Genomic DNA, 17,622 nt, shown 5'->3' with positions numbered 1-17,622 from the left:
AAATCAACAAATATAAATGCACTCATGACTCATTAGACTGTCCATCTGGTTGTCTAATAATGTGAAAATATATGTACTCATGAGAATTGGGCAACCCCTCTGTTTACCCAAATGCATTTATAATACGGGTACTCATGAGCGCTGCTACACTTTTGTTACCCACTTACCCCTCATGTACGCTGCCGATATTGGACAACCATCTGTCATACAATATCAAAAATATATGGGTACTCATAAGCCGATAACCCATCTGTTACCTCATATGCAGTACCCCGGCAGACAGACTAGAGCTCTAACTGTATCGTAACTTTCGCCCGGCCAAATGCTATATTCCGACATACCAAACACGTCCGAAGACTGGTCCGAAGACATCAACTCTTTCGAAGACATAAAACACGTCCGAAGACAAAAACTCGTCCGAAGACATCAATCACGTCCGAGGACAAAACTCGTCTGAAGACATCAATCACGTCCGAAGATATAAATCACGTCTGAAGACAAAATCTCGTCCGAAGACAAAACTCGTCCGAAGACATAAATCACGTCCAAAGACAAATACGTTTTAACAAACTCCATGTTAAAACCACGTACAATAATCATCATGTCATATTGTACAAATCAAATCACATGCTCGGTATATAAATCTCATCAACAAGATGAACATATTCACAACGAAATCATGACAGTGTATAATATAGCAAACTATATATATGTACATATTTACCATTTATACAATATATATTCCACTATATCATATACATGTCATATTTCATTTTTTAAAATTCTGCATAATCTAGAATCTCCGCAAGGGTATATTCATAAATGTGAGATTTTACTCACCTTATAATCTCGAGCGTAATTCCACGATTCCGAAAGTATATCATTTTCTTGATTTAGCGATCACCTTCAAAAAAGATAAGAAAAGAATTTAGAATCGTTACGTAAACCTTAAATGCCGAAACAGTAATAATATGTTATTGTTCAGCAATTTCTAGTTTTACGAAATTACTATTCACGCATTTACTATTCATGTATTTCTGTACAAATACTCATCTATTACGTATTTATGTACGTGTACATATTGTTTACGTATTTCTGTACATATGCATACTATTCAAACATAAATATTGTCTCAGTAAATAATAATTACCGATTTATCCTTCTGAAATTACTTTTACATTTATTGAAAGTAATTTACATTTACATTTACCGTACGTAAAATAAATTTATATTTATAGTACGTAAATCACTTTTTACATTCACCGTGATAAAAATAAATTGTATAAATTTACTGTTTCGAAAACACTATTCACGCGCCGCCGCACGTGGCGTCGCGTGGGGTACACTCGCCATCTCCGTCAGACAGCGCGTGGGGCCCACGCGTCGAGCCTAAGGCCGGCGCGTAGCACGCCACCACCGCCCCATTTCTCCTGCTTTCTTCCCCCTCTTCCTCTCCACGGCCTCACGCCGCCCCTCGCCTCCTCCACTGCCCTTCACGCGCCACCTAAGGCGGCAATAGCTCGGGGTGAGAGGGCGAGAAAGAGAGAGAGGGTTTCCGAAAATAAAAATCCTACTCTTAAAAACTTTCCTTTTATACCCACCTCCAAAATCAGAAACTATCTTCCGTCGTTAATAACTTTTATGTACGACGTCCGATTAAAATGCGTGAAGTGTCCACGAACTTGTATCAACGAGCTCTACAACTTTCGTGAAGGAAGTTTTCACAAACGAGCGACGGAATAAAAGTCGATATTCACGTCGCAGAAACATAACGTTTTTCTAAATAAACGTTCTGATAATGTTTCCTTTTTCGATTTCCGACTTTGCAAGGTGAAATAAACACGTTTAATGAATTTCACAAACTTTATGAACTTAGAATCAATTCATTAATTTGTCCCGAAAAGTCGGGTTATTACAAATCAATTCCCCGGCAACGACGCCAAAATGATAAATTGTTGGTTAGAACGTCTATAAAATACCCTGAAAAACATCATCGTTAGTATAGAATAAACAGGGATCGTTCAGTCCGGGGAATCAAAAGGACTTCAAAACTTATCATGTTATTGGTGGATTTGATTTGGATTCTAAAACTACTAAAAATAAATCCTAAATTACTTATATACAATTCATGTACCACTCATCACATAACCAAAACACAAATTCTACTCATATAACATGTATGACACGCACAAAACAACTTATAAGCAGCAAACATTTTGATTCAATCTTAGTCCATTTTAATTCCAATTCTAATTAGAGGCCGAAGCAGTTCATCTAATTGTTAAGACTTCTTAATTATTTAGAATCAACGAAGCGTTCAATCCTAAACATATGCTAAACAGAGTTCAACATAACAAAACGTACTAGTTAAACACAAAGAAGCACATAAACACATTAAGTCGAATTGGAGACATGTAAGCAAGCATGGCGTCACTCATCTTGATTAAGCATGCAAATTCCTAGAACTATCACAACCCTATACAAGTACCAATAATTGAAACACGAAGCGCATAACTCAATAAAGAGTACTTTGGTGAAACCGCAACCTTAGGAGAGCCATGACCGTGGCTTCCTCAAGCATTGATTTAGATGTACAAGTTCAAGGAATCAATCAAAATAAAACCTAAATTTATTCGAAAATCATACTGCCCTTAGTCATAACACACGGGATACATACACATTCATGAGTTCATACAATCAAAACATAAAACCAAATAAGTCTGAAAATATATTTTTCATATATGAAACCGAAAATAACATCTAATAATTTATACAAAGAATTCGAAATGTGCAGAAAACCAAAAGAAAAATTACAAGTCATGGATAAATCACACATTAAAAACCTTGAAGAATTCAGCAAGGATGATTGCGATTTGGATGAGGAGGAATGGTAGCACGGCTATGGTGGTTCTGGATGTATTTTGGCAGAGGTTCGGCCTAACTTTGTGAATGAGAGGTGATGCCAATTATGAAGTGAAACTGTGCCTTATATAGAGGAAGGAGGAGAGGAGAGGCTGCACGGCTTGGTGAGCTGATCCATCAATACACTGTTGTGATCTTTTATCAATGAATACATCGAATGGCTGTCATTGTTCCTTTGTTTAATTTAGCTCTTATCTCATTGTTTATCTCATGAAATACACGGCTGGTCTCTTATCCTATGCTGACTTGGATGACACGGAAAAGACTCCTTCACAAGTTTAAGAGTTATTCACGGCTTGGACTCCTTGTTTCTCTCCTTGCTTTGCCGTGTGTCTCTAGAGTACACGGCATGATCTATTTATTCTCTTTGATTTATCTCTTCAATTCTGAAAATCATCTCCTTTACTCCCTGAATAGTTTGGCACGGCATTAGACTCCTCCCTTGTGGATTTGGACTTGAGCCGTGAGGAGCTCTCCTTGTGTCACACGAACTCCTTGTTTATCTCTAGCTGTGAGTTTCCTTCTTCCTCAAGCCTTGGCACGCCTTATCTTCAGCTGATCCATACGGCATAGGACTCATATTTCTTCTCTAATCCGTCCCTCTTTCTTCTCCCATGAATTATCTCTTAAATCTGAAAATAAGAACTGAAATTAATAAGATAATTCATTCGAAAATAATGTCTTAATCTAGACAATAGTTGTCTTAAAAATACACATGTAATAGATGGGCTCAGCTAGATTAGGAAAGTTTCTAATTTGCAAAAATGAAATTTACTAGAACAAGTAGGTTACTAGAACAGGAAAGTTCCTTTAGGAAAGTTTCGTAATAAGAGTTTGAGTTACAGTATAACTCTCCCAACTGATACGTTTCCTAGTCTAACAAGGATTCTTAGTGCAAACAGGACTCAAGATATCACAAATGCGACCAAAACGTAGAAAGATAAAAATTCTCAATCCAATTAGGTTTCCTAGTCCTATAATGATTCATACTCAAACTAGGACTCTAGACTAATTCTTCGTTTTTAACTCGTTTAAGCATAAAGACACATCCAATACCGTCCAAGACTCTTATTATGACTCAATGACTCGATATTACAACAATGGCTAAGCAAAGTACAAATAGAGGTAAAAACATATTAAGAACGTAGCACAAAGTGCTCCTATCAGCACTTACACCTCCTATTTCAAACCAGGCCTGGAAGTGCTAACAAATGTTATAAAATTGTACATACAAAGTGGCAAGCTGAAGGACTTCCATTATAAATGAACTTTCCAATAGTTGGGAAGAGTCACAAGGAGCTTTGGTTTGAAAACCAAAAAGCGAACAGCCGCGTCTTGAAATGAAAGTAGGCCAGGAAAATCAATAGACTAATCTAGAGAAATGAACAGGATAAAAAAATATAACATATGTTACAACAGAAACATGGAATTAATTAAGCAGGAAATGAGGTTGCTCTAACCTGATAGTATCGTACAACGTGTTGATGTTGCAAACGAGAAAGTGTAGCGACTTCCCTACGAATTATGAAAATATTTTAAAACCTTTCCGGGGATAAAACTGAACTTCATTTAAGAAGAACGATTGAAGATGCAGACAAATATATAATAAAAGAAACTAATATAATGTAGGGTTCAGATTAATCTAGCAGGGAAACTTAATTATAATTTTGAACGGTAATGATTAAGAAAGCACTCTGATCAATTGAAAGATCAACAAAAAAAGGCTTTATCATTTGTCGATTAACAGGATTAGTGAATTTTCAGTGGACAACCAACCAATCAAAACATTCCCCATGTGTTCTCTAACAAACTGTTTGAACACATTATGATGATACATAGATTGAAAATAGAACACAAAGAGTCTTGGGATCACCATGATGCAATAGTAAATTTCTTGGAACGAAACCTTACACAGACCGATATCTTATCTTATCTGATATGGGATGCCAAAGATCCTTTTATACGCCACATTTATCTAGTTATTTTGAACTAAGAGATCTAACTATTCAAACTCAGCTAAATAAAGTAAGTCATTAATGCCAGATAAATTTGACTCCAAAAGAAGCAATTCTCAAAAGTGTAAGCTAGTTCTTTAAATGTGTTTAGCAGCTCAAATTTCAAATCAACTATATAAGTATGATTCAAAAATGCAAAATTTAACTTGTAACATGTTACTCAGAAGAAGCAATCTTTGTATACCTGCTCAATTTCAATTAGGATGCAGTAAAAATGTACCTCAATATCCGGTCATTAAGTGGCAGGCTTTTATCCTTGAGGCGGATTTTCTTTACTGCATCTGCCTTCCATCTAGCTTATTTTTGCACAATACAACATGGCCAAAGCCACTATGACCTGTTACCCCAGTATTAAAAAGTCTCAACGGTAATAGTTAAAATGAAATATAATCATGTGAAATTTAAAAAATAAAGACAAGGGGTGATGCATATTATGAGGGAAAGATGAGAAATGACTGAAAAGTGAGATGACAAATAAGTGTGCTCTGTTTTGACGGAAGCAAAAAATTCATAAACCAATATGAAAATCTAGATAAGGATTCCACTTATATGTGGACATGTGGTTGATCATTCTATCAACTAGAAAAAAAAACACAAAACAGAAATACCAATAACCGCACGAACTGAAAAACAGCAGTAAAATGGGAATGAAAAACCCATAACAGCACGATCTATAAACCTTACAACCTCTTGGATCTAGTCAGATATACAGCCATGCACATTGGAAGAAAATAAACTATCCTACATGAAACCCAAATACATAAATTTCGATTACCAAGGGAATGTAGCTCCTCAAAGTCATTGAGATACCGAGAACTTGGGAGAGATGTGCTTGGCTCTTCTAAGTCAGAAGTGAGCTCCCAAAATTTAGAGATACGGGATGATACCTAGATATTAATAGCATTAGAATGTCTATTGGTTTATTAAGCCAGATAACATTTGTAAAACAAAAGAAGAAATTATGACTACCATATGTTGTCCGAAGGCATAATTAAATCTTTGATTTAAAAGTGAAATTGGTTTTGTTGACTAAATCCCCAGTCCATTCTGATAAGACCTGCAAACCAATTTATTATATCAGTATCCAGAACAGATACCAGTTATCAACACTATGCAAAGAGTACAATGAAACTACATGCCCCTATGTTTTTCAGTTCTGTGGTTATCTGTGGCAAAGCATCAGCTAATGGTCCTTTTTTGCAGGCAAGACGGAGCAGATGAACCTAACATCAAAGAAAGCATCGAACCACAAAAATTAAATAAACAAATGATTCAAGTTGGGATAAATAAAAGAGGTGAAAACAACAAGAATTTACCATCAACAGATCCCTTTTAACATTTTCGGAGCCTTGATCATGACCGAAGGAAGTTAAAGAGAGTGGGTCCGACTGCTGACTTCCAGATTCCCAATCATCTTCAGTCGAATTCTGTTTAACCACAGAACCTCATGTATATCATGCTTGCATGAAGATTCAGGATTTACAATGAAGAAAGAAACAAGAATAGGCATTTAACGATACAGAAGAAAAACTAAATAGTAAAGATGCAATCTCAACCTACACAAAATTACAGTTTCAAACATCATATAAAGCACGCTACTCCATTTCTTACCTCATTCTCAGTTTCTCCACCGTTTCCGTCCATTTCTTCCAATGGAAATTTACTTGAATCCACAGAATAATTACTCTTCGTGCTTCCATCACTCTCTTCTTCAAGGGTATCTAACTTTACATTAGGGGAAATTACTGGGCCTTGCTTTATATCTTGTGATTTCAAGGGTTCTGCTTCCTTATCAAGTACCTTTTCCTGAATCTCATGCATGAGTTTGGACCCATCCACTCTAGGCTATGGACACTAGAGTTAATCCCTTTAGACTCACTAACGTCGAAACTCCAACTCCAAGACTTTCCCGAGCCACTGAAGAGGTCTATGAAAACAAAAGGCCCCGTCTTGAGACTAGAGATTGCAGTGTCATTTTGAATCAACTGAGCACTGTTATCCGTTGTTGAACATGTTACCTTTCATTTATAATGAATAAAGTAAAGAATCAATAACCAGATACCAAGTAGGGACGATTTAGCACTATACTTTGCAGAGATTATCCTTGCAGATGAACCTTAAGAGTTTTGAAATTTGATCACTAATTAAATAACATGGTGGCAGGTGAAAGGCCGGTCCATAAATATCAAAATAAAAAGTACCATCAAAAGAGGTAAAAATCTTACCGGTCCCTGTGATTGACCCGCAGGAACAATTTCAGATAGGAATTCCTGTGCTGCCTTCACCAAATTGAAGATCATTACCAGTCCTCCGGCATTGGAATTTGCCTGAATAAAAAACCAAAGACAGTAGAACCATGAAAATTACACACGGGCTGGAGACGTAAATGTGTTCACAACCTAGAGCATAATTCAAAACATTACGCCTCCGAGTCAGTATCTAATGACCTACAAACGCTGGCTTCTCTATTGTCCCGGTCAGTCCCATTGACCAGAAACAGGAAGCCAAAGAGGACTTATACGAGTTTACTCGTACCAGAACACGGCCGTAACTAGCACCTTGGACAGAGCAGTGGCGTCCCCCAGACCAAGTGAAAACAGTTATTTGTTTCTTTTCTTAAGAAACAGCCTTTTTTATCAAATTAAACTAACGAGAGCAGCTGACGCTGGGACTAAAAGTCGAAAAAGATTCTTTTGCTCAACAAGCCTACTGGGGTGAACTGCATTGTTTCTCCTATAATACATACATATATTTGCTAAATTAATCCATTCTATTTCTCGTAAAATACAGTTGTTGCAACTATCTCAAGAAAAAGCGAATAATTTCAATTGGAATATAAACTAAAAATCATCGAAAAGATAAATAATCAAAAAGTTACCTGATCATTGATAAGAGAGAGTAGGTTATCAGCATCAGTTGTAGATAATCCTTTCTCGGCAGTTATCTGCAACTTAGGACACTTGTTAGGATACCCTGGTAAGCACCTAGTAAACAACACATCTATGTAAAATTCCAAAGAAAACAACAACAACAAAACCTCAGTGATGACCTAACTAGAAGTATTGCGGCGACATCAAGATCCTCATAGCCCATGTCCTTAGAGTGAGGCCTGAGCTTGATGATGATTTGCGGCTGTGACCCCGACACGACTTTGCAGTAAATCGCACACCTGAAAATAGAAAGGATTACATGAATGAAATCATAACGAACGAGTTGAATTAAGTAGAGGAAATAAAAATAGGGGGAGTGTTACAGAGCAGTGATCTCTTCAGAAAGGAGCTCGTTATCGTAGGCCTCGCCGTGGTCTTTCAAGGGCTTCTTCTTCTTCCCACTGCCGCCGGCGCCGGCGCGCTTCTTTTTCTTGGAACTGTGTCCCATGGTTGATTCCGTTGTTTGCGTTCGACAACTTGATTCTTCGCCTGGGGGGCGGGCGCTCAACTTTGTTTTAAAACCCAGTGTGCGTTACACCCTACACATTTACAAATGCCAAAAATGACCACATTGTCTATTTATAGTTTTCTACCCAATTCTAAAGCTTCTTGAAAAGACGGTATTGTCCTCAGTGCCGCTCGGCCTAGACGAAACATCGACGCCACCGCACATCCTCGACGTCGACGGAGGCCCTCACCCTGTTTGGTAGTTTCCCACTAGAGTTATTGGATGTCAGTAATATGATTACTATGGACCGGTAACTGTAGAACGATAATCTGAAAACAAACAAGAATGCAGACACGTGTACAAATAAAAGTAATTTATTGAATATCAAGCGCGGGGTTACAATCTTTGGTGAACTCCTCTGATTCTATCTCCGTATGTGATTTGGCTCAAGGGTGACATGCACTTGATCTTGAGGATTTGAGTTTGATTTGGATTTGATTTGATGAAGAACGAGCGATTTGGCCGCTTAATGATTCTTCGTGGACTTGAGGTTGGATTTGGATTTTGATGAAGAACGAGCGATTTGGTGGCTTGACGATTCTTCGTGGATTTGATGATCTTCGTGGACTTGAGAGACTTCGGGATTTGTCGAGAGTGATTCTTGCTCAAGTGATTCTCTCCTTCTTCTCCAAGGCTCAAAAAAATCCCCTTCTCTTCATGTTGAAGGGGTGTATTTATAGTGTCAAAATTTCTATTTTTAGAATATTTTAATGACATTAAAATAATAAATTCTTTAATTGTATAATTAAATCAATATGTATTTTCCGATTAATTTAAAATTAGTTATTTTCATAACTAAATTAAACAGAAAATAGTTGATTTAATTATAGTCGTTAAAGAATTTATTAATTTAATTAAATGTCCGATTACCATTTCGAATCGTCAATAACATTCAATTTTCGATTTAAGTCGAAATCACGTAGCTTTGATTACGATCATCTGTTTATGTGCTGACACAAGTTTTATTTGGATCCGCACCAACTTTGTTGACTTTTGGTCACATGTGCAATTTTGTCGGGCTCTTGGTCGATTTAATTATTTAACGAAGATAATTTACTTCATTAAATTTCATGTGTCTACAAATGCCCCCACTTCAAGTCGTGCTGCAGACATGTCGTCATCACGTGTCGAAGACGGAGCTTGAAGTATGTACTTTGATTTGAAGAATTTGTGGACCTAACTTTCGAGGCTTCGCTAATCTTGTAGTAAATTTTTTTTTATGACCTCCGAGATTTAGTTTGACGCGTAGAAAAATTCTTGACTTCTCCGTCAATTTATTTAATTTGGTATTGATTGGGTAAGTCACAATGCCCGATTCCCAATTTCTCAAGCACTGGCAGCACAATTCTTACTTTCTTCCAAAGCCCACTCATCATATATTGTAAATGCAAGCATCATGGGATATCTCATTTTCTATCATGGGAGTAGTGCTTTTGTCTGGCATGAAGAGTCACTTTTTATGTTAAAGCAACAAGAGCCTTAACTTTGACAATTTTTGCCAATTGTCTGGCAGAAGTGCTTTTTCACGTCGGGTTCACCAAGAAACTTTTCAAGTTTATTTCATTTAACCGGATGTCTTAACTTTGAGCCACTTTCTAAAACTTTGGGCACCTTTTTTTTCAAAATATACCTTTGCTCTATAAAGTTAGCAATAGCACCGGTCTCCAACCCATTTAGACATGTTTTCTAGTGCAGACAACCTATAAAGTTACCAATAGCACCGGTCTATAAAGTTAGCAATGCACTGAGCTTTCTAGTGCTTCAAAATCAGTGTATTGTATATTGAATTTTTTTTGTCGCGTCAGTTTTCGCTTATGTTGGAGAATCATATGCCGGCTCTCACGTTTGACAGGAGCTGCTAACAACTCATGTCTGAGAATAGCTACAGCCGACCCACGTTTGATAGTAGCAGCTGCAGATGTCTGCGTGGTGGGGTTGTAGAATAGTGTAATATGATTATCTCTCGGTCTCATCCTTGCTTTTTTTTTTCTCTAGGCACTCCAGCACTGCCACCAACAGACATATTCCGCCATTTGTCCTTGAGATCAGTATTGGAGCGAGAAAAGAGGAAGGTGTTGAATTCAAGGTCTTGCCGGTGCTCTTCGCAAGCTTAGTGACGACGAACGATGTGTCGGATGTATATGTTCAGCCTTGCACGTGAGAGCACGAGTATGGGGGCAGATTTAAATTTGTGCTTTCCCAAGCGTGGGGGACATGACTTAGGCAAACGTGACTTTAACTCTCCTTTTTTTTGCTATTTCATGCTTAGAAACATTCGTCTTGAGAAGGGTGAGGCCATAAGCCAGCACTTGGCTCTACTGACTTCAGCTGGAATAAAGTGTATATCACTTTGCTTAAAAATAATTCCACAAAATATGCATCCAAAGTTTGGCTATCACGAAAATTCTCTGAATGTGTGAGCACTAAGTCACTCTGCCGAATCATCATTGGATTCAATGTCTGTGACCATAACTATCTGCCTAATTTTATATTCTTCAGCCTCAACCTTGGTTTCCCTGTAATCCTTGGGAAGAACGTTACAATTTATGGTCTGCCATACCGGTTTCTGTTTGGAATAATATATGCTTGTAAACCACGGGAGAGAGTGTTTTAACATGACCACGTGTGTTAAGCACGTGGAGGCATTATGAAGTTGAGTTGGAAGCCATTTCACCATCAATCATATCTGCTATTTAATCACATCTTATTTGCGATATCAAGCTCAGCAACCATGTTTGTAGCAACACTCAATGCTGTGTGATTTTCAATATCAAATGGGAAGTAGATGTTCTGAATGCGGCCTTCTTTATCTGCAATTATGAGCCTTATATTCTACTTGATCCCTCAGCTGGTGATAACTTACCACCACGTCGTCCGGCAAAGCAGACATGTTGCCCAATACTGCTGCAACCACTTGTCGACGCAGTCTCGGTGAAACCTGTGCTTGCATTTCAGCTGCCTGATCTTCTCCTCCACTTCGAACTCCGACAAGCACACCGAACACTCCTCCATATTCTTTTTATCCACGAAAAGCCGGCTCTCACTTTCTCCATGTGGGAATCCGACTTAAACATTTCCGCGTATTGATCCTCAGGCCCCAGAAACGGAAGTTCCATTGACTGAAGCTTCTCAAAGGCCATCCTTGTCCCATTCAGAGGTTGTGTATAAAACGCAAGCTCCCTTGTTAGGTCATCATTCACATCCACCGGCTGCTCTTGCTCAATATCCAAGTAAGCTTGTCTATCCACTTAGCGTTCTCGGGCCAGCTCATATCTGCAAACTTCTCTAATAGACCATCTTTGTTGTATGTAGCATTCTGGGCCAATTTCACATCTCTTCCTCCTCAGATTACTCTTCCGATTCTTGCTCCAATTCCGAATCAGACAAATCTTCCATGTACACAGGTTTTTCTATGGCGGCGGGAAGTACAAAGCATTCAGAAAAAGCAATATTTCCTGAAGCTTCTGTGTGCGATGTTGAGGTAGTGGACACAAGTCAATGGCTCCGCGATATCCGCATGCGAGCAGCTGCGGAAGTTTGTGCAAAGATAAAAGGCGTGATAGCGACGTATTCTCTGAAAATGATTATTGAGGGGAGGAATGAGCTTGATATGTTGACGAATGAACTTGGAAAATATGGAGTCGACCCATCAGCAATAAAAAACAAATTGGACCAGTTGATGACAAGCGCTACCCTATATGACTCGGTAAGGCTTGCATGTGCTCACAAATGTGCCATGGGTGCCATGAGCGCCCAAAAATTGGTGGAGACAGAATCTGAAATCACGACAGCCCAAGAAATTCGACAAAATAGTTTTGATCAGCGTCAGTCTACACTTCAGTCCCTTGAGAACTTAAAGAAAGAACAACAGAAGCTAGAGCAGACGCTGGACTCGCAAGATGCAGACATTTTTCTTCATGATGCAAGACTTGTTGATCTAAAACAGAAGAAGAGTCAAATCCGAGAGATTCCAGAACTGATTGCAGCAGAGATTGAAGAGGCAAAGAAGCTGCGAGCCAATTTTGAAGAACATCGTAGGAGCTTCAAGGGTTTGACCTGGATATGATAATTGACTTGAATGATCAGGACTTGCTCCTTTTTTTTTCAATCATTTTGTAATCAATCAATTTTGCAATTCAACTTATTGTCGGTGAAATAAGAATTTGATTTATGATTGGCAGAACTCCCTTTTTTTTATTTTTTATTTTGATGTGACTGAACTTAAGATTGTTATTCTCAAGCTACGTATCCTTTTAAAGAAGGAATCAAGTCATCACGTAGTTCAAGGGTTTTTTTTTGTTTTTTTTTGTGTGTGTCTTGCGCAGTTTAAGCTCGTGCAGACTTGGAGCATATTCTTTTGTTTTCAAGCATAATACTTCTTCAAGAACTTGCCGTTGATGGGACCGATCCTCAAACCGTCTTCCGCCACAATTTTGTAAGCTCCATTGGTGTAAACTTCTCTGACGACGTAAGGGCCATCCCACTTTGACTTGAATTTGGAGCCAGACTTATGCGTCATAATGATGGGTCTTCGAACAGCAAGGACTAAATCATCAACTTGAAATGACCGTGGTCGAACACCTTTGTTGAAGGCGTGTGACATCCGAGCTTGGTAGCATTCCAGGTGTTGTTGTGCGTCAAGCCTCTTCTCGTCCAAAGCTTCTAACTCTTGCAGGCGTAACTTGACATTTTCTTCATTTGTGAGACCTTCTTGCAAAGCGATTCTCAATGACGGGATTTCTTTCTCTAATGGTAACACGGCTTCTACACCATAGACGAGAGAATAAGGTGTAGCATTTGTGGCTGTCCGATACGTCGTTCTGTAAGCCCAGAGAGCTTCACCCAATTTCTCATGCCAATCCCTCTGCTTTTTGCTGACAGTTTTCTTCAAAATGTTACATAGCGTTTTATTGAATGCTTCTGCCAATCCATTTGCCGGAGCGTGATACATCGAAGAGAAGTGAAGCCTGAAGTGAAATTTCTTGCTCAGATTTTCTATTGCGGTATTCGAGAAGTACTTGGCATTGTCCGTGATGATGCATCGCGGTATACCATAGCGTTGTATAATGCTTCCAGTAATGAACTCCACAACATTTTCTTTCTTTATTTCTTTCAGCGGTATCACTTCTGCCCACTTTGAGAAGGAATCCGTGGCTGCCAGAATGTACATATGACCAGCCGATGATTTCGGAGCGATGGGTCCGATGGCATCCATTCCCCAGACATCGAACGGGTGCGAAGCAATTGTCGGATGCAACGGCTCAGGTGGCTGATGAATGAAGTTGGCATGAAACTGACAAGCTTGGCATTTTTGTGCATACTCCATACAATCCTTGACCATGGCAGGCCAATAATACCCTAGTCGTCTTACTTGGAAATGTAACTTTGGCCCTGACTGATGTGCTCCACACACTCCAGAATGAACCTCTTCCATGGCTTTCACCGCTTCATCCTTTCCCAAGCATCGAAGGAGTACTCCGTCAAACGACCTTCGATATAAAGTTTCTTTGTAGTAGAGGAAGCGCGGTGCTCGTCGCTTGATGCTCCACTTTTGCTTCGAATCTTCGGGAAGCTTGTTGTGCTCAAGATAGTCGATAAAAGGATGTCTCCAGTCTTCAACATCAATGGTGTGAACTGACACTACATGAGAACTGGCACACTGGAGTGAAGGTTTTTTTGTCACGACCCACCTTTGGCAAATTGGGATGTCCAAAATTTCGTCTCCAGACAATGCCAAGGTCGCCGCCAAGTTTGCCAATGCGTCTGCCATTTGATTTTCTTTCCGTGGCACATGTATGAGTGTAACATTATCAAAGCCCTTCAAGAGTTGTGTGACAAGTTGGAAATAAGGTACCAAATCTTCCTTCTTGACCTCGTAATTAGTGAGCAGTTGATCAATCACCAACTTCGAGTCTCCATATACTTCGAGACTTTCGATTTCAATCTCTAACGCTGTTTGCAATCCCATGATCAAGGCTTGGTACTCTGCGACATTGTTGGAGCACAATTCCCCAAGGGTGAAAGAATAAGGCAATATCTGCTTTTGTGGAGAGACGAAGATAACACCAGCCCCTGCTCCGTCTACCCTAGATGAGCCATCGAAAAACATCTTCCAAGTAGGGAGGACCTCTGCAAGGAAGACTTCCTCATCCGGGAATTCATCTGAGATTTCCCAATCCGCTGGAATAGGGTGGTCTGCCAAGAAGTCGGCCAACGCCTGCCCTTTCACTGCTTTAGCGGGCACATATACGATGTCGTATTGGTTCAATAGTAACGCCCACTTAGCCATGCGTCCGGTTAGAACTGGTTTAGATAGTATGAACTTAACTGGATCGGCTCGCGCCACCAAGTGCATTGTGTAAGCTTGCATGTAATGCCTCAACTTTTGAATGGCGAAGACGAGTGCAAGACACATCTTCTCTATCGGCGGATAATTCAGCTCAGGTCCGGTGAGGGTCCGACTTAAGTAGTACAAGGCTTTCTCCTTTTTGGCTTCATTTTCTTGGGCAAGAAGGGCCCCAAGTGATCTCTCTTGAGCTGCGATGTAAAGGATAAGAGGTTTCCCGGTGATAGGTGCACCCAACACCGGAGGATTCACCAAGTATTTCTTTATGCTCTCAAAGGCATTGCGACAAGATTCATCCCATACAAATGGAACATCTTTCTTCATGAGTCGACTAAATGGTTGGCAGCGGCCCGCTAGGTTCGATATGAACCGTCTGATGAAGGCGAGTCGTCCTTGGAGACTTTTCAACTCGCGCAAATTTCTTGACTCTGGCATTTCCTGGATGGCTTTAATTTTGGATTGGTCTACCTCGATGCCTCGATGCTTCACAATGAATCCAAGAAATTTTCCAGAACTGACGCCGAATGCACATTTCAAAGGATTCATTTTTAACTGGTACTTGCGTAACCTGTCGAACACTCTTCGTAGATCTTGCAGTTGATCACTTCTTTTCTTTGTTTTGACAACCAAATCATCAACATAACATTCTACATACTTGTGCAGCATGTCACCGAAAATTTTTTGCATAGCGCGTTGGTACGTCGCACCGGCATTTTTTAACCCGAATGGCATGACCTTATAGCAATAAATTCCTTTGGGAGTTCGAAATGCAGTGACTTCCTCATCTTCTAAGGCCATCCTTATCTGGTTGTAACCTGATGATCCGTCCATGAATGACAAAACCTCATGCCCGGTTGTCGCATCCACCATGAGCTCTATGATTGGCAGAGGGAAATCATCTTTTGGACATGCCTCATTTAAGTCACGAAAATCTACACAAACACGGATTTGTCAGTTCTTCTTCTTGACAGGAACAATGTTTGCGATCCACTTGGGGTATTGAACCTCTCTAATGAAGCCTGCGGCAATCAGCTTATCAACTTCTGCTTCAATTTGAGGAATAAGCTTTGTTCGAAAGCGTCTTTGTGTTTGCTTAGTTGGCCGAGCCTCTGGTTTGACATCAAGTCGATGAACTGCTACCTTTGGATCTAGGCCGGGCATTTCTTTGTACGTCCAAGCAAATACATCCTTGTACTCGAGCAACAGATCAAGATGTTCTTTTTCTTCTTCAGAACTTAAAGACGCGCTCACGAAAATAGGTCTTGGGTCTTCTTCTGTTCCCAAGTTAATCTCCTTAAGTTCGTCCATAGTGGCTTGCCCCCCGTCTTCAAGTTCTGGAGGAGCTTCGTCTACTTCAATTTCAAAATCTTCATGATCGTCTTCCTCTACGGCATCTGCTTCTGCCACCGTGACATGATAAGAGGTTTGGACAATGTCATCATCACCATCATTATCGAGGTTGCTGGTGTTGTTATCTCCTTTTTGGCCGGTGAATACGATGGTATGTTGCTTCGCTTTGAGTTGATCTGTGGAATCCACTTCCAACACACAATGCCTCTTCATTCGTGACGGGATAAGACTTCGGATTTCTTTGCTCTCCGCTCGACTATAAGTTGTCTTCCTCTTGCATATCTGTCGTTCCTCAGGTGCTTGGATCCTTTCCAACGCAGGCTTTCGCGGAATGAGGTTTGACTTTTTCTTATCTTTGTCTGAACTTGACATCCTTTTGAATACGGAAGGCCGAGTGGTTGTACTACCGATGCAATTGAAGACTGAACCTCTACTTGTTGTCATGTTCACACGGTCAAGAACCGACACCCTTGTGATTGATCCTTCAATGCGTTCAGATGTTGCTTTTCGGGAACCTGGACGAATGCGATCGAACGACGAAATGCGAGGGGTTGACTGAACCTTTTGACTCTTCTCTTCAACTACGTCGACACTGATATGTTGCACATTGGCTCGCTCCGCCCTCCTCCTTCCTGAAATTCTGATTGGCTTGCTTGAAGTGAAACCGAGACCAGCTTTAGAAGAATCAACTATTGCCCCTTGCTCTCTTAACTTCTTTTGTGACTCATCGAGCTCATGCGCCATCCTTGCTGCAGACTGGTCGTCCTTTTTGCTTGATGAACCAAAGTCGTATCCGGCCTTTTCTAACAGCTTGTATGCATTAGGATCGAACCCTTCACTTGTTCTTTTCTTGGGCAACGATCCATGTTCCGTCTTACCTTGAATCGGTTTGACAAACCCCTCTAGTGGCTGCTTTGTGGGATTTCGGTTGTTCATCTTTATTAATGACAATGTTGACTCCTCCTTCAACAATTTCACATCATCCTCTTCTAATTTTCGTGGGCACTCTTGTGGCTTTATCCCCGCAAATGGAGATTCCCCCTCTCTTCGTCTAGACTTCGGAATATAACGAAGGACCGGAAAGGCATTGCTGACTTTTCTTTCTGCAGTCGATGTTGCCACTTCAGATGAGACTTTTTGCGACACTTCACCGTGAAGCTCAATGTCTTTTGATTTGACATCATTCTCCCTAACTTTAGCACCTTTCCCCGTGGAGAGTACTCCGACCGGAAGGACTTCTTTCATCGACTCCTCATCTGTGTAGAATTTAGAATCCGCAAAGTATGATTCGGCTTCTGTGAAAGGTTTGGTATCTCCTACCACGGTTTTCACACCTCCGCGATAGAACTTGAAGCATTGGTGCAAAGTGGATGGTACGATGCCATTTTCATGTACCCATGGTCGTCCCAACAACAAGTTGTATGATGTCTTGGCATCGATGACATGGAACAAGGTGTTTGATTTTAGCTCTCCAATGTCCATGTCTTGTCTGATCATCCCTATCGCTCTTTGTCCTACTTGGTTGAAACCTTGGATCATGAGACGACTCCT

The 17,622-nt window shown here is 40.1% G+C and overlaps 1 pseudogene; it reads right to left on the bottom strand.

The window, feature by feature from the left end:
* Window positions 1-3,917: 3,917 nt before the first annotated feature.
* On the bottom strand, window positions 3,918-8,432 carry LOC126791848 (eIF-2-alpha kinase GCN2-like; annotated as a pseudogene).
* Between the last annotated feature and the right edge of the window lie 9,190 nt (window positions 8,433-17,622).

The sequence above is a fragment of the Argentina anserina genome, chromosome 4 (assembly GCF_933775445.1).
Source record: "Argentina anserina chromosome 4, drPotAnse1.1, whole genome shotgun sequence".
In the NCBI taxonomy this organism is placed as follows: Eukaryota; Viridiplantae; Streptophyta; class Magnoliopsida; order Rosales; family Rosaceae; genus Argentina; species Argentina anserina.
This window is presented reverse-complemented; position numbering and strand designations above follow the sequence as displayed.